At 34.7% G+C, this 25,383-nt stretch overlaps 1 protein-coding gene across 1 annotated transcript in view; it reads right to left on the reverse strand.

The window, feature by feature from the left end:
• DSE (dermatan sulfate epimerase) overlaps nt 1–25,383 on the reverse strand; it is an 88,191-nt gene that overhangs the window by 61,720 nt on the left and 1,088 nt on the right. The gene's annotated exons all lie outside the window — the stretch shown is intronic.

The following is a 25,383-nucleotide window of genomic DNA, read 5'->3' on the forward strand; positions in this document are numbered from 1 at the left end:
AAAACCAGGACTAAATACAATTATTTCTCAATGGATTCTACCAAAGAAAGTTATTTTAAGGATATGTGCTATTGTTTATCCAAAGCCTCCCACACTATTCAAGTTCCTAAAAATAACAAAAATGAATCTAAATTGTTGGCAAACATAAGTCACTTGAAATTAATGGCTTTTCCTTTATCCTTATTCAAATGCTACATAACACAAAACAAATATTTATAGTTCCTTAGCCAACAACATCCAGAAAATGGAACGTTTCTGAGGAAAAAATTAAAATGTGTGTTTGTGTATCTTTTAAAAATGTTTCTATGAAATTCACTCTTTATAAAATTTTTCTTGCTTTTTCTTATTAAATTTTTTATTTGTTGATGATTAATTTCACAATAAAGAAACTTTGAAAATATCTATTTCCAAATTCAATGTTTCTAGTCATATGTGCACACGTTATACATGCAAACATACATGTACATTGTGTTGCATATAGAAACAGATGATATTTGTATGTTAGTTAAAATTAGACACAATTTGCTCTTCTTCAATTTTGTGGTACCTCTTCCATTTTCTGTATCTTAGATCACTGTTAGTAGCTCAGCAGTTCTTTCAGGAACTGCTGTATATTAACTCATCTAAAGCCATCATGATCTCATTAATACTTTCATCCTTTGTCATTTATATCTTGGAAAAGTGAATTTTATGGGCTCACTATCCAGCAAACAATATTTTTTCTGTGCCCCCACCTTTGTATTTTTCCTGACTGTTAAATTCTTTGACCTCTCAAGCCTCAGTTATCTCATCAATAAAATGAAGGGCTTGGAGCAAAATATCTTTAATGTCCTTTCTGACACTTTGCAATTCTGAAAATATCCTTCTTCCTTTTTAAAATCTAATCATTTTCTCAGTATACTTTTTCACACTAAGAAAACAAATGAAATAAAGGAATTCTTCTCCCCATATAACAGTATTTCCCATAACTTCTGTTTTTCTTGTTACTGGACAGTAAGCTAAAAATAAAACAAAACAACTAGGAACAATATGTATTATAGGCAGCTCTGACCCCTTTCAAATGAGATCCATTTGGAAGAAAAAATGCTTGTACAATCTAAAAGCAAATACTTTGCATGACTGACTCCTCTGTATTTGGGGAGGGAATACTTGAACTTGAGAATTTCATCAGGCTTTCTGAGACTAAGAGCAACAGGCTAAAACAGTTAGGGTTCTTGTTCTATCACTTCCACTCACTTACACACCATACCTATAGCAACTATCTGTGCAAACTATGCAGCTTAAAAATTCCACTATTCCACAGGATCCATCATGTCTATATCCCAAGAGTACTATTTCTTTTACACAGTTACCTCAGTAATAGTCCAGAGGTCAGCAATTTACAAAATAGCTGTCCTGGGGACAAGGAGTAAAGTCTTTGAGGAAAGGAAATCTAGATTTTTTTCCCAAAACTCACTCTTAAGCAATCATCATACAGGATTTCTATGATTCTGGAAGACAGCATAGGACAGATGACTTTGCATAGCTTTGTCTCACTTAAATCAAATTCAATAGCAAGTCAAGACATTGCCCTCATGATGTCATTGGCCCTCCTTAAGACGCAAGGGAACTACAACAAGCCATCTGGGATAAAGGGGAAAGATGGAGTTGAAGGGATTTGCAGGCATTCATAGTAGGGACCATGCAAGTGGGAGGGATCTGTCTCCTTTACCTTTATATCTACAGCCTGTGGGGACTCTAGCACAGGATCCCCTAATGTTCATTGTATGCAGTACAGAAGCTGGGGTTATTGCTTCTGCTATCATTGAATGTGTGGGGGTGGGGGAGTGGGGCAAACAAGGGTTCTGCTATCTACCTGTGAAGTCCCTCCACAATTTGCCTCCAATTAACCTTTCTAGCTTTATGTTACATAACTTCTCTTCAAGTACATGATACATTAACCTATCAAGACTACCATCTGATGGTCTTCTTATGTCCAATTCCCCATGCTTAGAAGGCAGCCCCTCCCCCATATGTCTTCTGTGAAACATTTCTTGATTTTTTCTGTCTGAGTTAATTGCCCTTCCTGAAATATTTTATTAGCAATTTGGATGATTTCTTATTTCATTTTACCTTGCATCACATTTTTTGGTCTTTGATGAACTATACCATTTTCCAAGAAAGCACAGAGTTTTAGAGATAGAATTAGCATTAGTACATTGTGATGGTCTTGATAAATGTTTATTGAATTTATAACAGGGGACTAGCCCAATTAGGGCTCAATTCTGGAATTATGTATGATTAATGAGTCGGGCTTCTGTCATAACTATATCTATATCTATCTATCTATATATAAAAATATAGGAGTCCAGCTCTCCATTACAGAACATGTACAGATATCACTGTTATGATTTACTATTTGTTGAAGAAATAGGTTTTTGATTAGCTACAGAAGTGCATTCAAATGACAACAACTGGCCAAAGCAAGTCTCTCACTTACCCTCTACTCTGGCTGCATTTAAGTAAAATGGCAATGTTATTGCTGTAAGCTACATAGGGGGAGAAAGAGCTAATATCAGTGGTCTGTTATCCCTGTTTAGGTCAAAATAAAGCCATGTGCATATGGCTTTACTTTTTGCTTCTGTCATTTTTGTATCTAATAAACTTTGCCCTAAGTGTATGAATATTGGAGAAGCTATCTTGGGATAAACAGATTTAAATCCAAATTACTATGGCTCTCCTAGATTGACCAATAACATGTCCCAGGACAAGCCCAACTTGGTAATTGCTTGGGCCTTGACTAGCCTGAAGTTATTGTAAATAGCAATTGTTTCTGTTTGGGTCAGATTTTTCCTCTCAAGACTGCTATATATCTATCTTTTTTTGACTAAGTGAAAGAGGCCGTTTTCTGCCTCATTTCTTACCCAGAAATTACTCAATCACCAATTGAGCATTGCCTCAATCAAACTGAGACCTCTTAAAGACCTTAGCTTAAAAAGGCTGAAGTCTCCCAGTACAACTAGGATATCTCCAGTCCTGATGTATTTCCACTGGCCCAGATGTCTCTGGAGGAGAGAGTGAAGTAGGTGACCTTCCACAGCCCTCCTGTACTTTTAAATCCAATTCACTGGCTTGTCATGGCATCACCTCCCTAGTATCATGGTCCTCTTTGAGAATAGAAAGACAAACACTGAAGAAGGAACAGAAAAGGCTGCAATACTGTAACCTGTGAAATGTCAGAAAAGTAAGCCACTGAGGTACAGTGACAGGGGAACTTACAGAATTTGTGGACAAATAAGTTTGATAAAGAACAAAACCTCAAGAGATCTGATTTGGTACAGTAGACTATATAGTCAAGAGGGAGTAACTTGTTCATTTGATATATTACATTCAGAAGTGAATCTGATGAGGGAATATACTTTGAAACAATTGATTTAAATTTGAGCCTATTGTCCTCAAGGACTGAAGTAGTATGAGGAAGCATTTGCCACAGGGTGTTGGCAGGAAAAAATCTGTACTTCTGTTCCTCATATACCTTCTCAGTAAAAATCCCGTTGTAAAAGCTCATTAATAACAGCTTAGCACCTATATATGCTTTAAGGTTTCAAAAGGGTTTGAATCTCATTTAACCCTTGCAGCAACCCTAGCAAGAACTATTATTCCCATTTTATAGATGAAGAATTGAGGTAGAGAAGTGAAATTACTTGCTCAACATCACACAGGTAGTTAGTTCTGAGGATGTTTTTGAACTCAGGGCTTCCTGACTCCAAGAATAGAAAGCAGGTTCTGTTTTCTATTCAAAGTTCTACATATCTGCCAAAAATAGATATGCAGAACACACCAAATGCAGAAGCAAGCTGACAAAAGTTAGAAAGAAACTCGAATGTCTCTCAGTGGTGCCCCTTTTACCTTGACAAGAGAATGTAGAAATTCTGAGGGACTGGCTCATCTGTATGAAGGAAATTTGAAATAAGGATCCTCTGCCTCACCAAATCTTATATGAGCTACAAATTGAAATGAATTTAGGCTGAACTTAAGTTTTATACAAGTAAATATATATGTGTGAATCTGTGTAAAATGTGGATCTAAATCAGGATCAATATCCTGGATCCAGGATCAAGTAAGTAATTTAGCCAAGAGTGCTAAATTTGTGCCATGTTTCAAGAAATGATGGATTAAAAACTTTAGACATTATTTTAAGGCTGGACACTATCTCTTTTAACATTCTAGAGAGACCTTATAGTATAGGTAACCCAGAAATGTAATTTTCTGCTATCAAATTAAGCTGGGGATAGAGTGAGAGAAGAATTTTGTTCAAACCGAAAATTTGACTTATTGGCTGTTAGGTTTTTATCTCTAACAGCTTCAGCTATGGAAAAATGCAAACCTTTCAAATCCACAGATCATAGCAATTAGATAAAAGAAATGAGGAAATAGTAAAGTTAATACCCCAGGTCTCAAAGCAATAATTTCCTTGTCACATTTCTAGAACACAAATCATGGGCTTAGTCTCACTTCCTATAAATACAGGAAATACACATGGAAAGTACAAACACTTGAAGCAAAATACATTAATTGCTCTATTCACAAATAACCTCTTTTCCTCAAGTATACACACACACAAACATGGCTCCTTCTATTACATACACATATTGTCCATTTTAAAATGAAGAACTCTGATAAATCAGTCTGCTCTACACTGTGCCCAGACAAGATCATGCTTTGGTTTGTGGCTTTAGTCAGTATTTGCAGGGCCTATTGACAATAGTGATCCAGCCTTTTTGACCGTACAGCCTTTGAATTTTTGCCTAATGAAAAAAAAAGGATAGGGGAAGATTCTCCATTTTTGATAATTGAACATCAACCACATCCCGTTGTTTCTTGCTGTAGCACAGATAAATCACATTTCTGGGAACTGTGACTCAAGCACATTCTCAGAATTTCTTTTACTCATCAGCACTTAAGACTTTAGCTCAAACCTTCAGCTGATGCTTTGATTTGACTATTGTTAAATATGTTCTAGTAAACCATCTTTACCTCACTTCTAAGTTTGCTGTTTGGATTAGCTCCTAAAACTTATTCTAATTCTCCTTTATTGAAAAATTTATATTAAACAGAGATAGTGGTGCTTAATAAACATAGTTCTTGTTATCAGGGTTCCAAACCTTATATTTTAACACTAGCTATGTGATTCTGAGTAAGTCATTTATCCTCCCTTAAGTTCACTCATCCATCAACACATTTATGATTCACAATAGGAATTATGTTGATAGGGATAGTTCTCTGTCCCCTGATAATCACCGATCTTTCTGCAGTTCCATGAAAGATGGTTTCTGGGTGACACTGATGAAACTATCTGGAAAGCTAGATGTGTGATGACTATGGCAAGTTGGACCTCATGTTCCTAAAATGCTCAATTGAATTTAAACAAATATTTTTCTGACCACTTATATACATCACGCTACACTAAAATATTGCCAAGAATATAAAGATGAATTAGATATAGTTTCTGGTCCTGAGAAATAAAATTTATATTTTTTATTATTTCGAAATGTAGAAATCACTATTTATGCATTTCTCCATCCATTCTTTGATTTTCACAACACTCTATCATTAGTTATGCACTGCAAATATCATTATCACCATTGTCACAGATGAAGAAATTGAGGTCCAGAGTGGTTGTGTCTTACCAAAGGTCACATCACTAGTAAATGACAGAACTTGGACTGGAGAAGTCTTGACTCCAAATTCAGTGACACTTTTCCAGTACACCACACTTACCCTTTAAGTATAAAAAATCGTAACAGAATAAGGTGGATAAGATCAAAGGGATATAAAGGATTAGGAGAGTGTAAAGTCAAGAGAAATTACTTCCATTAATAAAGACTATGAAAGAGGAGGCATTTAGATGGGTGAGCTTTTATAAATAGATGGGATTTCTACTGGTAGAGATGAGAGGGGAAGCAATTCCTGGAAAAGGCAATTATTTGGTGAGGTGGAAGAGCAATTTCTTTAGAATCAGAAAGTTTTGGTTAGTCTTTTGCTGCTACTATCTACAAATTATGTAACACTTGGTGAGACAGTTAACTTATAACTTTAAGCCTCAATTTACTTCTTCACAAAAAGGTATTTATAATCCTTATGCAATCTATATCATGGAATTACTCTGAAGACATTTTTTTGTATGTGTGTGTGTGTATAACACAAACATATATATACAGACATATGCATATGTATATATATATATATATATATATATATATAATATATTTACATATATATGGTATGTACACACATGCAATGACATCTAGGCGGCAAAATAGTGCACAGAGTGCTAGATTTGGAATCAGGCTGACTCGATTTTCTTAGTTCAAATCTAGCTTCAGACATTTACTAGCTATGTGACTCTGGGCTAGTCACTTAACACTATTTGTCTCAGATTCCTGAAGTGTACAATAAACTGGAGAAGGAAACAGCAAATCACATCGGTATCTTTGCCAAAAAAAAAAAAAAAAAAAGAAAACACCCCAAAACCCCAAATGGTGTCATACAAAATTAAACATGACTGAAACATCATGAACAACCATCACCACTACCACATACATACATTACACACACACACACACATGTGTGTGTGTGTATACATATATATATATATATATATGTATATATATATATATAGACAGATACACAGACACTGATCCTGTAATTTTAATGGCACAGAACATTCCCAAACAAGAAAACTCCATCTACTAATGTAGGCTGGTACCTTCTCTGCAACTCAGGGTTGTCTGGTGCACTGCCCACTGTGATTAAACAACAAACACAGAATTATACATCTGGTGTCATAAGTGGGACTAGAATCTATATCTCTCTGACTCTAAGGTAGGTCTTCTATACATTACATGATGCTGCCTTTCTATACACAAATGTAGATGCTCCTGAAGAATATAAAAGCCTAAATTCTCTTTGATTTCTGTAGTAATCTTCATTAGCCATTCTTTATCTAGGTCATGTCCACTAACTATGGGTCTCCCTGAGGAGTCTGTCCCAGATGCTTTTCTCTTTCTACAAGATTTTTATGAATAATCATCCCTATGCAGTTTAATTATCAGGTCTATATATTCATCTCTCTCCTTTTTCTTGAGCTCTAATCTTAAATCACCAACTTCCTTTTGAACTCAAACGGTGGGTAATATATCTCACACATTCATAAACACTCATTATTTTCCTAGCTCTGCCCTCTCTTAAACTTTCCTATAATAAAGTCCCCACCATGCTCCCAGTTACCCAGACATAAGACCTCAGTGTTATCCTTGATTGCTTTCTTGCACTCAGTATTATATTCCTGAACTGCTGTAAATGGTCCTTCTCATTGGTCTCTATGCCTCAAGTCTCTCCTCATTCCATTCCATTTTCTATTCAGCTTCCTAAAGCACAAGTCTGATCACACCACTTCCCTTAACCTCTCTCTAGTAACTCCTTGTTACCGTTAATATAAAATATAAAATCTTCTGTGGCATTTAAAGTTCTGCATTATGCGGCAGCTGGGTGGCACAGTGGATAGAGCACCAGCCCTTAAGTCAGGAGGACCCGAGTCCAATTCTGGTCTCAAACACTTAACACTTCCTTAGCTGTGTGACCCTGGGCAAGTCACTTAACCCCAATTGCCTGGGGGGTGGGGGGAGAATAATAATAAAGTTCTGCATTACTTGTCTCTTTCCTATGTTTCCAGTCTTTTTTATACTTTCATTTCCTTTACACACTTTGCAATCCAGCAATATCTGTCTCTGTCTTCCCACATGATGCTCTGTCTCTTCATTCCTGAAAGTCTTTTTAACAACTCCTTAGAGTTGTCTCTCTCTACATCTATACATCCTGGCTTCTCTAATTTCCTTCAAAACGCAGCTCAAATCTCACTTTCTGCAGATCTTTCCCAGTTTTCATCTTCTTTCTTTCTCTTCTATCTGTTCCACCAGAGCTCCTTGGAAGTTACCATCCATCTACTCTGTATGTATTTTGAATATAGTGTCTTTGGAAATTATCTTTGGACTACTCTATATATATCTTAAATGTATATATTTGTTTACATATTGTGTCCTGCATTAGAATGTGAGTTCCTTGAGAACAAAGGCCATGTTTTCGTCTTTCTCTGAATTCTTTTTTTTTTTTCTTTGTATTTAACCTAATGTCTACCATATAGTAAGCTTGTTAACTAACTTACTGATCACTAGCATAGCCTAATTATGACTGTATTTTACTTCAAGGCCTCTTCTATAACTACACATTTTCCTTCATGATCTAATTAATATCTCATATTGGTAATTCATTCTATCTTTCTATTGATCTATCCATCTATCTCTAGTTTTTCTTGATATCCAGTTCTTTATCACCAAATAATTGTCTATTAGATCTTTCATAATGGATGTCCTGAAATACTTCAAATTCAATATGTCCAAGATGAACTCATTACTTTTCTTCCCAATCTTCATTCTTCTTGTTGTTATTTAGTTGTGTCCAACTCTTTGTGACTCCATTTGGGATTTTCTTGCCAAAAATACTGGAGTGGTTTGCTATTTCATTCTCTAGCTCATTTCTCAGATAAGGACACGGAGGCAAATAGGGTTAAGTGACTTGCCTGGCTCACACAGCTAGTGTCTAAGATTGGATTTGAACACAGAAAAATGAATCTTCTTGACTTCAGGTCTGGCCCTGTATTATTTAGCACCACTTTTGCTTAAAAAAAAAAAGGCACACATATAAATATCCATGTATTATGGCAATACCATATTTATTCATATAAAATATATGTGTGCATATTTATGTAGAGACATATACATATATATACATATAAATATATCTATATACACAATGGTCTATAAAACATATGCCTTAGAATGAAACATTGACTTGTGGAGAAAACAACGGAAGTCCAATAAACTACAGGATTTAGCCTTTGAAGTGAAGGTTCACAATCTACACTTTTTACTTTATAACATTCTATAATTATTATCATTACAATTGCAAGGCTGCCAAGTCATTTTTCTATTGTAGGGAGGCAATGATCCTTAAAGTGAGGCAGGTAGGAAACCATTAGGAAAATCATACATAAATAACAACTTAATTAATAGGATTTTTAAAAAAAGAGATGGATATAAATATTTGCTTTAAAATTAATAACTGTGAACTCAAGTGGAAAGTAATACAAATATATTTCAGTGTTATACTTCAGTATTATGTTCAGGAAAAGGGAAGAAGGCATGGCAGGAAAGAGTCTCTTTGGCCTTTGCTTTTCAGTAGAGAATTACTATAAGTTAACTTAAGGCCAAAGAATAAAGATAAAAAGACATTCTAGGAGGAAATGAGATTCCTAATAAACTTGCCATTTGGTATTTTAGTCTAGAAGTCTTAATATTTTGGTCTAATTTTTCATAGTCTCAACTCAGAAAATTAATGGGACAAGCTAACCTACAGGTCAATTCAGGAATTTACATAGTAAAATTAATTTTTTTCCTGAATAAAAGCTGCTTTAGAATAAAACTTAGTCTTAGTATTGGACAAATTGGAGAAAGGAACTTTTCCATGATCTGATTAGGTAGAAGGAATCAAAAAATTCTTAATAGGTCAAACTTGGTAGTAGTATTATGGGAAAAAATGATCTTCCCACTTTCCTCTGCCATATGTGGGGGTTGGGGTGAGGAAGAACTAGACAAGCAGGAATATTAGAGGTAATCATAATATAAAGAACATTATTGATCATCTAATTCAAACTCCCTCGTTTCCAGATGAGCAAACTAAGAAGGTCTAGAGAGGTGGCCTATGGGCACAGAAGTAGTAAATATTGAAGTAAGCATTTGAACCCATTGTTTATTATTCCAAATTCAACACTTCCCCAGTACCAGACTAAACCTCTAGAAGACAAAGGATGGAGCTGATTAAAGCCTCAGAGAAATAATCCTTTTAGGGAAAGGAAGGCAACTCTGAAAGAATAAACTATATGTATTGATTCAGTCTCAAGTTCATGCAGGAATCAAATTAAAGGTACAAAGAGGAACTCATAACAGTGATCAAAAGCCAGGGGAGTCAGCAGGGAATCTGGGAGAATACACTAAGAATAATAGTGGAATTGTTATTTTAAAAGATGTATGGGGAAACATAATGCTTCCTACCTCTTAGCAGAGAAGCCACAGGTGTGGAAGAAGGTATATATTTGTAGAAACAAGCAATGTGTTAATTGGTTTTATTTGGCAACACTTATTTATTAAAAGTGAAGACTCTTGGGATGGGAAGAATCAGTGGAAATGACATTAATATGAAAAAAAGAAATAGTAGTTTTCAAAAAACATGTTTCAAGGAATTTATCTGCCCAAGACAATCTTCTTTTATTGAAAGAAAGTCTTACTCTTGTAGAAAAAAAACAGGGAAAGTCACTTAATAACTTATCTTGGTTTCAGTTGCTTTATCTGTTGCAATAATAATACCATCTATCTCACAGAGTTGTTGGTAAGGATCCAATGAGATGCAAAATGCTCTGAAACTGAAAGGATTATATAAGTGCCAGTTACTGTTATTGCTCTATTGAGTTAGTTCAGTGGAAAACTCCAAGTGGAAGAATAAGGGATGGTTTTGATTATAGATTTCTTCCTGATGGTGTTTTCCCTTACAATTTTTTTTTTTGAGACTAAGTGTCCCAATCTTGCCCAGGCTAGAAGTACAAATTAATCCCACCCCTGCTTCACATGGAAACTGTGATGTACACTGTTTATTGAATTGAGCCAGTTCACCCCGCCTTAGTCAGCCTAGTATGCCAGGAGGTCAATTTAGAATTTAAAAAGTTCAAAGAGAACTACTAATCTCACCCTCCCACCACCACCAAAAACAGGGATTACAGGGTACAACACCACAACTGGCATCCTCTAGTTATTTCATTTTCCCAATCTGTTCTGTATATTACTGAGATTAATCTTCCCAAAACATATCTTTGAATATGTAAAAACATTTAGTAGTGCCCCAGTACATGGAGGGATGATGGAATCAAAACTCTAATGCTGGAAATGACCTCAGAAGTTATTTAATCCAAACCCCTCATTTTAAAGTGAGGAAACTGGGATCTAGGAAGACTAAGTGACTTGTTCAAAGTCCTAGAATTTCAGAGGTGAAATCTGAACCATATCCTCTAACTCTACTGGCCAAACCTCTTTTTATTGTACTAATAAGGAAAATATCTAATCTTCTTGACCTCTTGACTTGAAAGTAGTCTAGAATCTACTTTCTCACCTCCCACTCCCAGCATTTTCTTTTTTCTATAACATTTATTTTTTCTCACCTAAAAAGCCATTTTCTCTCTCACCTATATGTCTTCCCTCAGGAGGACTGTGGGGAAGGTAAATCCTTCTAATAATTATACCTTGTCAAGCCAAAAAAAATTCCTTCATTTGTCCAAGTCCATTTTTTTCCCCCTGAGAGCATCCTGAGTCAATACCTCTCTATCAAGAGATGAGTAGCATGTCTTATCATTAATCTTCTGGAATTCTGGTTGGTTACCATGCTGACCAAAGTTCTTAAGTCTTTCTAAGGCATTTCTAATGTTGTTATTCCTTAATTGTTCTCCTGGTTCTGCTCACTTCACACAGATCTTACCAAGTTTCTCTGAAAACATCCATTCATCATTTCTTATAACAATTGATTTAACATTCACATATAATTTGGTTAGCTACTTTCCAACTGATAGATACCCCCATGGTATCCAGTTCTTTGCCACCACAAAAAAAAAGCTGCTAAAAGTATTTTTTTTTTTTTTAACATATTGATCCTTTTTCTCTTTGCTTCCTTTTGAAGTACAGGTCTATTAGAGATATTGCTAGGTAAAAGGCTAGCTATAGTTTAATAACTTTGGGGGCTTGGCTCCAAATTTTAGTCTTATTTTCTAACTACTTTACCACAATAATTTAATCAAGCAATAAATATTTATTAAGCACTAAGTGACAGGAACTTTGCTAGGTGCTGGGAATAAAATGCAAAAATAAGAAAATAAGATGTACTTTCAAAGTACTTATGCTCTATTTGTGGAGACAAAAAATACACATAACACAGACACAAAGAAAAGTGAATATATGAAGCAATGGTGAGAATGGAATGCATTCTTGACATGGAGAGTGTCAAAGCAAAGGCACTGGGGGGAGATGGAGCCCCATATGGGAGGAATAGCAAGAAGACCAATTTGGCTGAATAATAGAGTGCAGGAAGGAAAATAACATACTACATTCATAAAATAGTGAATAATTCACTTTTCTCATCTTCATCCAGTAGTCATGTCTTTGTTCATGACTACTTTTACCTGGAATGCTCCAATCTTCCCTCCTCCCAAACTATCATACAACTCTGAACCAATCAAAATCCCATTCACACTTTAAGACGTGGCGACACTACCAACAGTCCAAGAAGCACTTTTAATTTATTCCAGCTGGCAGAAATTTCTCTCTCTTTCTCAGAACTTATGAATAGTTTGCCCATGCATTCCACACACAATGTAAAGGGCTTCCTCAACACAGAACATTATGTTAAGCAGTGTGTAATCAAGAAATATTTATATGTGTACTAGCTTAATGTTAAGCTTGGGGCATACAAAAAGCCAGTGAAAACAGTATGTTCAAGGAGATCTTGTTCTAATGAGGGAATAATATGGGAAAAGGATATGAACTGAATTATACACAAAAGCTGTGCCTTCAAGTAGATTATAGTCTAATATGGAGATATAGCTTTCCTCTACAAATCACCTTATAGTTAACCATTCTGTATTTATTCTGTATATCTATCTATATACATATATATGTGCGTGTATATATATATATATATATATATATATATATATATATATCTCCTTGTGTATGTATGTTCTAGTTGTCTCATGGATTAGAATATAAGCTCCTTGAACAAAGATTGTTTCATTAGTGTATCTGTATCAGTATCTAGCAGAACTCTTGGCAGAGAAAAGGAGTTTAATAAACATTTATTGATGGACTGATTGACATATACATAAGTCAATATGGTAAAAGGTAGAGTGTGATGGGGGAGAGAAACAGTGAAAAGGAGTGTAGAGAACATGAGAAAGGGTTGGAAAGAAGGAGATAGGGAAAGAGATCACTGTACTGCAGTTGGGCCTTGAAGGAAAAAAAAGAATTTCAATTGAAAAGAATAAGACATGCTATAATTGTTATTTAACTTAGAAGAAAAATGAAAGTAGTGTTAATACTAGTTTCTACTAAAAGACCTCTATCTTTTTACATTTACAACCACAAATAAGATTACAGCAAAATGAAATTCTCTTAAAAATTTTTTTTCAAGTTCCAGTTTAAATCCTATGTATTCTGAACAGTGTTTAATACTACAGATCCTACTACAGTCATGTGATTCATGAATAAATCCATTTTTGAGAGGCTAAGACCATCCTAACCCTTTGTTACTGTCATTCAATCATTTTTTCACTTGTGTCTAACTCTTTGTGATCGCATTTGGGGTTTCTTGGCAAAGATAATGGAATGATTTGCTATTTCCTTCTCCAATTCATTTTACAGATGAGAAAACTGAGGCAAATAGGGTTAAGTGACTTAAGTGACAAGTCACACAGTTAGGAAGTGTCTGAGACCCTATATGAACTCAGGAAAAGAAGTCTGCTAGACTCTAGGCTCAACATTCTAATAGTTGTTACTGCTTGTATGTAGAAATCTTATTGGAGTTGTATAATCAGAATTTGGTGCTGTTGAGTGATCTCTAAAGTTCAATAAGGTTCATGCCTGTCTGTAGAACCTTAGGCAAGTTAACTTAAATTCTCAGTATTCTAAGGCCTCTCAAGACTACAACCTTCAGAGGAGATGCTGATCTGTTTTGGTGTAGGGGCATTTCATCACTGGGAATTCACCAATGATATCATCCCTCCACTGAGGATAGGAGTTGGAGAGGAAAGATTAACTGAGAGGAAAATTGCTTATTTGGCAAAAGACACAAGGTGTATTATTTAAACATGTTAGAACTTTCAGCTACTAAAATGGGCTCTTAAAGAAAAACTCAGAAGAACAACTACTCAACTATGAGCTAAACATCATACTATCTCTTCTACTTATATTACATCCTAGAAATCAGAAGGTAAAATCTCTCAAATTCCAAATATCTATTTCCTTCCCTACTTTCTCTTAAAGAAGGTATTTTACAATTCAGAACTTTTAAAATCTAGACCAAAGAGATGGAATTAGAAGTCATATGGAGAACTCTCTTAACTCAGAGATTTACCAAAGATAGGGTGCCAAATGGTCCTCTTTTCTTAAAATCTTCAAACACTAAAAAATAAAAATAAAAATAAAAAATAAATCCAAAACCTTGATTTTTCTTTTTCTTCCCCTTCAGTAATGAGGCCCTACTTGTTCATTTACATGCTTTGTTCTCCAGCAGAATGTAAACTCCTTTAAGACAGAGATGGCTAGCACATATTAGTATTATTAAATGCTTTGATTATTAAATAATTATTACATTCTTCTTAGATTTGATTGGATTAATTCTTCTCTCATTTGCACATGCTAACATAGCTTTTACCTTCTCTCTTGCTTCTAATCATGTCCCACTGAACTACTGACATGCCATACTGAGAAGAGGGGGGAGGTATCCAAAGAAGACAGTAATGATTTTTTATTTGTTGTTTAGTTGTTTAGTTGTGTCTGATTCTTTGTGATTCCATGGGCCAGGGTACACTAGGACCTTCTATCCTCTCTCAAAATCTGTCCCAAGCTCATGTTCGTTGTTTCCATGACACTATTTATCTTATCCTCAGCCATCCCCCTTTTCCTTTCGATTTCAATCATTTCCAACATTAGGGTCTTTTCCAATGAGTTTTGTCTTTTCATTATGTGGCCAAAATATTTAAGCTTCTGCTCCAGTATTTGACCTTCCAGTAATTAGCCCAAATTAATTTCTGTTGAGGATGAACTGATTTGACCTCCTTGCTGTCAAGGAGATTCTCAAAAGTCTTCTTTAGCGCCACAATTTGAAAGTTTCAATTCTGCCTTGGTTTTTATTATAGTCCAACTCTCACAGACATAAGTTACTACTGGAAAAACCATAGTTTTGATTATATGGACCTTTGTCAGCAAGGTGATGTTTCTGCTTCTTTGTATGCTGTAGAGATTTGCTGTAGCTTTCCTTCTAAAAAGCAAATATTTTTTAATTTCATGGCTGAAATTTTCATCTGCAGTGATCTTTAAGCCTAGGAATATACAATCTGACACTGCTTCCATTTTTTCTCTTCCTATTTACTAGGAAGTGATGGGGCTGGTTGCCAAGATTTTGGGTTTTTTTTGATGTTAAGCTCCAAGACAGCTTTTACACTTTCCTTTTTTTACCCTCATCAAGAAGCTTTTTAATTCTTTTTTCACTTACCTGTTTGCAATACCACTTATGTTGTGGGACTGATTCCTCTAACTCCCCTTCAAGCAAGATCACACTTACGCCATTCCAGACAGAGAAATGAGATTTCCACAGTCTCTCTCAGGCACCCATTCCAATCATTAATAATGTTTAGAAAATTCTCCTTTATATCTAACATAAATCCCTCACAGTACTGCTTCATGTCTGCTTCCTCTTGCTCTCTCTTCTGTAGAGATGAAAAACAGCTGTTCACCATCCTCTTTGAAAGAGTCCTTTGCATTCTTGTACTGCTTTATAATTAATTTCCCACAACTTTCTCTTCTTTAAGTACAACATTCCCAGGTCCTCTCAGGCCTTATTTTCAACCTTTTGATTCCTATTTCTCTTCTGAACCCAATTCCTCAATCCAAATTATTTACAACTAAGGTGAGGCAACCTTATTCACATAAGCTGAGAAAATGCTCATATGTCATGAAACTATACTAAGAAGAAATCCCAGGTTTCTCCTTCCATGTCTGTCTCTATTACTTCCCCTCTTCACTAACTTCCCACACTAACTTCCCACAATAAAAATGCAAAGCTTGCAATTATTGTCCAATCACTGGTCCTTTGTCAGTCAGTCAACAAACATTTGCCTACTTAGTGCAGGACAGTCTGCTAAACGCTGGGGATACAAAGAAAGACAAAAGGCAGTCCTTACTCTCTAGGATTAATGGGGAGGGGAAGGAGAAATAGGCAAACAACTTAATATATGCAAACTACATATAAGATAAGTAAGAAACAATCAATAGAGAGAAAACACTAGAATTAAGGACATTCAACAAAGGTTTCTGGTAGAATGTGGAATTTTAGCTGAGTCTTGGAAGAAGCCAGAAGAAAGACTAGGAATGAAAGCACTTCAGGTATGGGGCACAGCCAGTAAAAACGTTCACTATCCTAGTCTGACTTTCTTTATTTCTCTTTAAAGGACTTCTAGAATAGTATAGTTGATCTGAACACAAATTCCAAAGAAGACAGATAACCAAGCAATTTATAAAATTCCATGAATCATTTACTTATATTTTATTTTGGATATAGGAACTCAAATAACAACAAAAATAAAAAAAAAAAAAAACCTAAAATCAAATCTGAGAGAAAAAAAAAAAACAACTAGCAGTTGGAGTTATGGTGTGCAAACTTCTTCTGACTCAAGGTGTTATATTGCAGCTATACTGCATTCTGACCTCTACATCTGGCTCACATACTATGTGGATGTAACATAAACCTTGGCAAAAATCAGTTTGAAACATTTAGGTCATTAAAGTACCCAATCAGTAAAAGAGAGTGTCATGTAAATTTTGATTACTTATACCACTTATATTTACTTATACCTGATTTTTAAAAAAATTTGATTCACTTTTTAAAAACCATTCCAAAGATTAAATTAGAAAATCAGGGCTCCAAATTTGCACACAGGCTGCGTTTTAAATAATATTAAATCAGGAACAGACAGTAATATAGAATTTTTCTTAAAGTTTTGTAAGCAATAAACTTATTTTTCCTGGAAAGTCATCAATTCAAAATTCAAAAAAAAAAAAAGATTATTATCTTGCCCAACTATTTCATGTCCATAGTAGGAGATTCTTGGCTTCCCCATTCCTCTTTAAAACTCTATTTTTAAAGCTAGGATTGCAGATTCAACTTTTTTTGATAGACATAAGTTTTGTAGACTTGAAAAAAAAATCTACTTTACTAAGCTAGTTTTGTAAGAATATTTAAAATATCTTGAAGTACTTCACAAATGAAACTTTAGAAGTTGAGTTTTGCTGAGTATTTTGCATTTTTAAAATTAATAAGCTTATTTTTGAAAAGGAGCTTAATCATTTTTAAAGAATATGCAGCATATCAAAAAGTTATCAAACTGTGTATATCCTTTGATCCAGCAGTGTTTCTATTGGGCTTATATCTCAGGGAGATCTTAAAGGAGGGAAAGGGACCCACATGTGCAAAAATGTTTGTGGCAGCCCTTTTTGTAGTAGCAAGAAACTGGAAACTGAGTGGATGCTCATCAGTTGGAGAATAGCTGAATAAATTATGGTATATGAATGTTATGGAATATTATTGTTTTGTAAGAAATGACCAGCAGGATGAATACAGAGAAGCTTGGAGAGACTTACATGAACTGATATTGAGTGAAATGAGCAGAACCAGGAGATTATATATGGCAACAATGAGACTATATGATGATCAATTCTGATGGATGTGACTCTCTTCAACAGTGAGATGATTCAAACTAGTTCCAATTGTTTGGTGATGAAGAGAATCATCTTCATACAGAGAGAGGACTTTGGGAACTGAGTGTGGTTCACAACATAGCATTTTCACATTTTGTTGTGTTTGCTTGCATTTTATTTTGTGTCTCTTTTTCTTTACTGGTTTGATTTGGTTTTTTTTTTTTTTTTTTTTTTGGTGTGGCACGATAATTATATAAATATGTATTCCTATATTGGATTTAATGTATATTTCTATCATGTTTAACATATATTTGACTGCTTGCCATCTAGGGGAGAGCGTGGAGAAAGGGGGGTAATTGGAACACAAGGTTTTGCAAGGTTTTGTGGAAGAACTATCCACACACATACTTTATAGGGTTATTGTTATAATCAAACTCAGTGAATATAGAATGGAACTGGATAGGAACTTAAAAATCATTTAGTCCAACCCCTTAATTTTACACATTACTATCCCAGAATGGATCAGTGATTGACCCTAGGTCACTGATAGCAAGAATCAGAATATATAAACTTATATCTGAAGACTCCAAATGGCTACTGGTAGAACAAAATGCTCTTTAGCCTTTTGGTTCTGACACTCAAAAACAATGTGGTCACAGATCATACACGAAGTACATATTCCATTTGGGGATAAGGAGCAGGTTATTTCTTAGATGTCATTTCATCATAAGACCTTACAAATGGATACAACCATGGTGATTATGTCATTCTTAGTATAACAGGCGGCATGCATATTAACTCAATTTCATTATGATCACCACAGTTTCATAGTATTTCTATAGAAGAAAATTATATTCTCAAGGACTGTATATAAAAATTTGATACAGTGACAACATGAACCAGACTTTAAGAAACTTAAAAGAAGAACCCTAAACAAATGGTAGGAAATTCAATGAAACAATTAACATTACTTTAAATTCATAGTGTCACCTTGAATTTATGGGTCAGACAAACTGCTATATTTACATCATAAATACACCATTTCACTATTAAGTTAGTTTGTTTCCAAATTCAGCTGACTCTTGGTAACTTCCAGAGGCTAACTGAGCCCCTCTCCCCACTGCAGATTTAACAGATGCTTCTAATGAAACCTTCAGTGAATATGAATTCTAAACAAGGAACAGGCTGGTGCTTGCCTGTATTTGTCAGAAGCAGACAAAAATACGAAATTTAGCCTGACAGCAGGGAAGGGAGGAGGCAAGGGAGGTCAGGGTAAATTAATCAGTGGAGAGACTGGGAAAATGTCCAGTGAGGGTACTTTCCTAAGGGATATATAAAAATGTTAGAGAGCTGATCTATGGGGATATGAAAAAATAAGAGACTGAATTTTCAGAGATTAGATAATATGTTAATAATAATAATGGACATTTCCTACTGTGATGTAAGGCTCAAAGAATATTCATTAATTGGATGAATTGAATGACTGAAATGATTGTTGCAGGTATTGTATGGGATTTGTACGTCTTCTCAATGAGTTTATATTCCACAGGCAATAAATGACAACTTGATTGTACAATGATAAGTAAATTTTTTTAAAAAAGTAATGAAGAGATAGGAGAGCATTAACACATTCAGGGAATAAGGAGAGATCTTGTGTAGGAAATGGCTTGAGATTAGTCTTGAAGGAGATAGGCCTTGAAGAGGTAGAATGAAGCTGAGGATTATAAGCATTTTAAGCATGGCAGGGAAGCCTATGCAAAGGTTTCGAGGTGAAAGACAGAATGTGAAGTACAGAAAACATCAATTAGGCCTGTTTGGCTGGAATGCAAAATGTGTCAGGAAGTATAATGTGAAATCATTCAGAAAGACAAGCCAAGGTCAGATTATGATGGGCTTTAAATACTAAACCCAGGAATTTATACTTTAATCCAGAGGCAACAGAGACCCACCAAAGCTTCCTAAGCAGAACAGTGCTTTGGTCAGACTGTGCTTTAGAAATAGCAATTTGGCAGCTACTGGGAGAATGGATTAGAGATGAGGAGGCATGAAGCCCAGTTAGCAGGCTATTGTGAAATGATCAAGGAGGGAGGAGAGGAGGGCCTGTCTTAAGTACATATGTCAAGAGCTCTACAAAATTTAAAACATTTATATAAATGTTAGTTATTAAAATAATAACTATTATTATTATTGTTACCATCATTACCACTAAAAGATTCACTAACTTCAGGTTTCCTTATGTGCCTAATCTTTTAGTTTTTACCTGATACATATATGGGCTTTGCCTGGATGCAACAATGCCTAGATATCACTACTGATCATCTTCTCTACCAATTTTAGTAAACAAAGTTACAGATATATTGTTTATACAGGAAATGTTGGGGGGAGATGGTAATGATGGAAGGTAAGGTAATTAATTTCCTTCCTTCCTTCCTTCCTTCCTTCCTTCCTTCTGAGGCAATTGGGTTTAAGTGACTTGACCAGGGTCACATAGCTAGGAAGTTTTAAGTGTCTGAGGCTGGATTTGAAGTCAGGTCCTCCTTTAGGGCTGGTGCTCTATCCACATCTAGCGGGTTACCCCGGTAATTCATTTTCAAGCAGAAAAATGCCCCATGAATATATTATGAATCAATCTTGTGCTGAAAAATCATTCTTCTTCTTCTTCTTTTTTTTTTTTTTTTTTTTTTTACTGCTTGTTGCCAATAGTCATGAGTGCTTTCTATAGTAGTCAATTCTTGATTAAGCAACTACAAAGAATCATTATTCTATCAAATTGGTTATCCTTAGTTCTCAATTAACTTGAAGAATGCTTGACTACATGATTATTGGAGAAATAGGCTAATAAAAGATGATAGTCAGAAGTACTGTGCATTAATTAGTCCACATATGGAATATAGGATCCAATTTTGGGTATCATATTTTAGAGGAGATCTTCACAATCTGAAGCACATTAGCAGATGACCAAAAAGGAGAGATTTTAGTTCAATATTAGGGCTGTTAAAAATGCTTTGATAAGTACTTGGTTCACTATCACTAGAAGTCTTCATAAAGAGGCAAGATGACCACTTTTGTATGATGTTAAAAAGGGCATTTACATTTCAGGTTCAGGTTTACTAGATGATGTCTAAGATCCCTGATAATACTACCACACTATGATTCTATAAATTGGCTTTAGGAATTAAACTTAAACCCTTCATTTTCCCTTAATTCCAGCCTCAGGAATTCCTATGAAATAAATGAAGGGAATAAAACATTTCATAATTGTGCATATTATTGTTTGACATAATTAAATTTCCTTAGATGTTTTTCATTTCTATTTTATTATGGAATTTCCTTAAAGAGTAACTTTCAGTGTTTTGATAGCATTCAAGGAAAAAAAGATATTATAGTTAAATAAGGTGAAAACAAGTAAGAGCTATATATAGTTCTATAACTTGGCACACAATTCAGAATTCTCAAAGGATTAGTTTCATTATGAGTATATTCTCTATATTTTTGTGATCAACTTAATAATTAAGTGTAGTTTTGCAGCTACTGGGATTTATAGACTATCAAAGATCAAAGGGCATAGGGTTGCCCATTTAGTAACAGCAATAAAATAGTTAAGTTTCCATAGGTATCATCATGGAAAAAAGGCCTGACCATTTCTATCACATCCCACAAAACTATTGTAGAGCAGGAAAACACCTTGACACCATCAAATGGTTCATCATTAGATAAAGATATGTTCTTATTAGTGGAAATTACACTGAGGATTCATTACTATCTGCTTTGCTGTAACATATTAAGGACCAAATTTTCTATTTGACTTGCAGTTTTTGGTGCTGCTAAAAAATGTTTTCTCTCTTTTCTAGAATATGAGCTACTTGAGACTAAGATGCATCTTTTTTTTTTTTTTTTTTGTTTTTATCCTCAATGCTTAGCACAGTGCTTGCCATATAATAAGCATTTAACAATTTAAAAAATTTCATTCATTCATTCATTTGATTTTAAATATTGACAGAGTGATACATTAGCATGCTTAAAGCAGAAGCTTGGTGTAGACTGGACTGGTAGCCAAGAAACCTCTATGACACATCATTAATCCTGGTTCTACCACTAACTATTGTAGCTATATAGCCATTTTTGTGCAAGTTACTTAATTTCTCTGGACTTCCATTTCCTAATCAATAAAATGAAGATATTAGACAATGAATTCTAAGGTCCCTTTCATATTAAAAAATCACAATATTCTAAATTAAAGGAAATATTCCATAATAAAGTGTCCTCTTCTAGTTAATTTCATGTTTCTCCTAACTACTGGGTTATCTTGGTTGGCTTAGTCTGTTTACTTCTCTCTGTCTTGGTTTTCTTATAAATAAAATGTAGACACAATTTACTCATTTCTCATGTCAATTTATATCACGAGTATTATTTTAGTTGTGAAATAAACTGTATTATGTTAAAGAATTTAGAAAAATATGAATTACATAAATGTGAGGATTATCTGATTTCTATGATAGCTTTTACATTTCACTAATTACATTTGGATATTGTTTTTTTTTTTTTTCCTACAAAACTGCCATGAAGGAATAGAGCCAATAGAGATTTTTTTCTTTCCTTTTCCTCAAATGTCTAGGCACATGTGACTACATAGAAAGGAAAGTTTGTTAGCACACAGTCACATTACCTTCAGCAAATTTTCATGCTTTCTATTTCATTTTCTTTGCCTAGCCAGTTTCTTCAACTCTTCTGTACAGCCCAGGCAAAGAAAACTATCTTGTTCTCAAGAATGAAGTTAGATAAATAACTAGTGTCATAGAATCACATAGAATCACAGGGAAAGCACCTTTGCAATCATTTAGACCAGGGCCTTTTATTTTGAAAATTCTAAAATTCAACAGTTCTCACAAAATATAACTATTTCATTGGGTACATATATGACATACATATATAATAGAATATCTATTGATCTTTCTTTATTATAAAAGTTTATTCAGAAGTTCCCCAAAGTCTTAATGCAGTTTTAAATTTTAATATCTTTAATAATGTTTAATTTTTAAAAGCTTTAATAATATTAACTGTGAATAATATTTTTGTTGGTCATTTCTCTCTATTAAAGCAGAAACAGGGACAAAATATTTGCATCAGGATATTATGAATCCAATACTTATCTGCATTTTGTCATTGCAAAATACAATTTTAGAAGTTCCCTTCCACTTTTGAGAATTGCTAGCTATCACTAACTTGTATTTCCCAAATCTTTTTTTCTTCCTCTTTTTCTCTTAAGTTGAAATCATAACGATGAGCAGAGGGCCACTTATTTTCAAACAATACTGTATGAACTCATTTAGGTATTATAAAACAATTTATTAAATCAAAAAGTGGGAATTAATTTTTTAAAAGGATTTTTATGTCACAATTATGAATAAAAATATACTGAAAATTAACGATACATTATTTTAAAATGATTGTATGATGCAGCTGTTGTCTAATAATTCCCTTTATGAATGATTTAATATCTGAGATTTAAGTATTTACTGAAAATTAGGGATCAGAGAAAGTGTTTTAAGATTTGTTTCAGGGATTAATGCTTTCATCCTAGAATGCTTGGCAAACAAAATATCATGCTAGTTGAATTATGTGGCAATCTTATATTCTTAAAAGACTTCCAGATTATCTAACTTGGCTTCCCAATCTAAAATAGAGGATGCTGAAACAGGTTTTGAGAAAAAAAGAACTAAGAAAAGAATCTTTTATTTCTTCACTGATAAGAACATATGAATGTGTTCTGCCTTAACTTTCTACTTCCTTCAAAATTTTTTTTTTTGGGGGAACTCCACTATGCTTTTAGGGAAATAATGATTTTTTTTTTTAAAAGAATACCAACATTAACTTTGAAAGTCACAAGTTTAATTTAGTTAAACTTAAAATTGAAATAGCAGCAGCATAGTACAGTAGTTAGTGATCTAGCTTTAAAGCCAGGAAGATTTGGGATCAGATGCCACCTCTGACGCATGCTGTTATGATTATCTGGTCAAGTCACAGTCTCTCAGACTCCTTGCAGAAAAGGTGCCTGTTTCATCAGAAGAAGCTTTTTCTTCTGGGCAAATTCATTTTAGAAAATGAAAACTGCAAGCCTAGTCCTTATTTCCATTCCCAAAACTTAATGAAAATAATACTGTGGTCATGACACCAACTAAGAAAATTCAAAATTAAAATATGCTTCCCTTTCTTAGGGTCGTCTTTGGGGTTTTATAGTTACTTATATATATCCAACTCTCCCTTATGTTACTTTTTCTCCTATTAGACTCTGAGTTTTCAGAGAGTATGTATGTCTTAGTCATTTTTGTTATCTCCCTCAACTTCTAGGATAGTGCTTTATGCACAGTGGGCATTCAAAAATAAGTATCTGTTGGCTGACTTAATAGCCTTCCCTAGACACTTGACTAGTCACTGACATTAACCTCAATTTACTTTATCTCTTTACAGAAGTGACCTTAAAAGGAGTTCAGTTAATAGAATTAAAAAAAAAAAAGGTGAAAAGCTAGCACAAAGGGACCAAATGACTCTTAAAATAGAGCCACTATCTCTCCCCTAGGATCATCATTATTTTTTTCAAAGATCTGTGACTGCACAATTACATCAATTTTACTGTAATATGAAGTACTAATGCATGCTAATCACCACCAAAGATTCAGCATTCTAACTTCAGAGAACAATGATGACAGAAAACTAGGAAAAAGAGGGCTTGTTTTTGAAACAGTAGAATCCTAGTCTGAAAAATAAACTCAAAATTTTAATACAATTTTTGAAGCACTCTCTAAGTGAGAAAGTTCAATTTCCAATTTAATGCAAGATCAACTAACTACTTCTAAGTAGTCAGAACCGAAAAATAAATGAAAACTTTATTAACTGCCTCTCCAACAAAACTGAAATGTGGCATTTCCTGTTCAAAAGCAGCAATACACAAAATTCAGACGTTAAAGTTTTTTTTTCAGAAATGAAACCAATCTTTAAAAATTTCACAAGGAATTCTCAAAATACACCCTCCCTGCTGAGACTTGGGGGGGGGGGGGGAGAATGGAGTCTCTGTTTCCTTTAAGGAAAAATGAATCTGAAGAGTGATATAGTCTCATTCTCTCTGTCTGTCTCTGTCTCTTCGTCACTCTTTCTCTCTCCCTTTTTTATCTCTGTCTGTCTCTATGTCTCAGTCTTTCTCTTTCTGTCTGTCTCTCTCTCTGTGTGCCTCTGTGTGTGTGTGTGTGTCTGTCTCTCTCACACACCCACACACACACGGCAAGAACTTGTACTCTAATACTAGCCCTTGTGGATTCAAACAGAAATGAGCCCATGTGGCATTACTTATGGAACTTCTCAGCCTATGTGAGTCAAAGTGCGGGGCCACCCCACAGACATAAGCCCAAACCAGAGACCACTGTGAAAGCACAAACCATAAGGAGGGACAGAAATATGATCTCGGTGTCCCTGTATATCTCTCTTCTGTCTTTCCTCACTCCTTCCCCAACCCCCTCCCCTAAGACTCCCGTAAACGTCGGAGGAGTTATAGGTATCTGGAAGTCGATGTTGGGGGAAGCTTGGGTTATACTTTGTCGGATATAATTCCGCAGCCCCAAAATGGGCTACTTTGTAGAGAGCAAAAATACTTTGAGGATCCCCTCCCTTCTCCTTCTGCAATTCCAACACGATAAGGGGTCAAAGAAATTCACAGGGCGGAGAAATAAGGTCTGGGAGAAGTCAATGCCCTAGAAACTTACCCCGAGAGAGGGGGCTGTGGGTG

Source organism: Sarcophilus harrisii, chromosome 4 (assembly GCF_902635505.1).
Source record: "Sarcophilus harrisii chromosome 4, mSarHar1.11, whole genome shotgun sequence".
Lineage (NCBI taxonomy): Eukaryota > Metazoa > Chordata > Mammalia > Dasyuromorphia > Dasyuridae > Sarcophilus > Sarcophilus harrisii.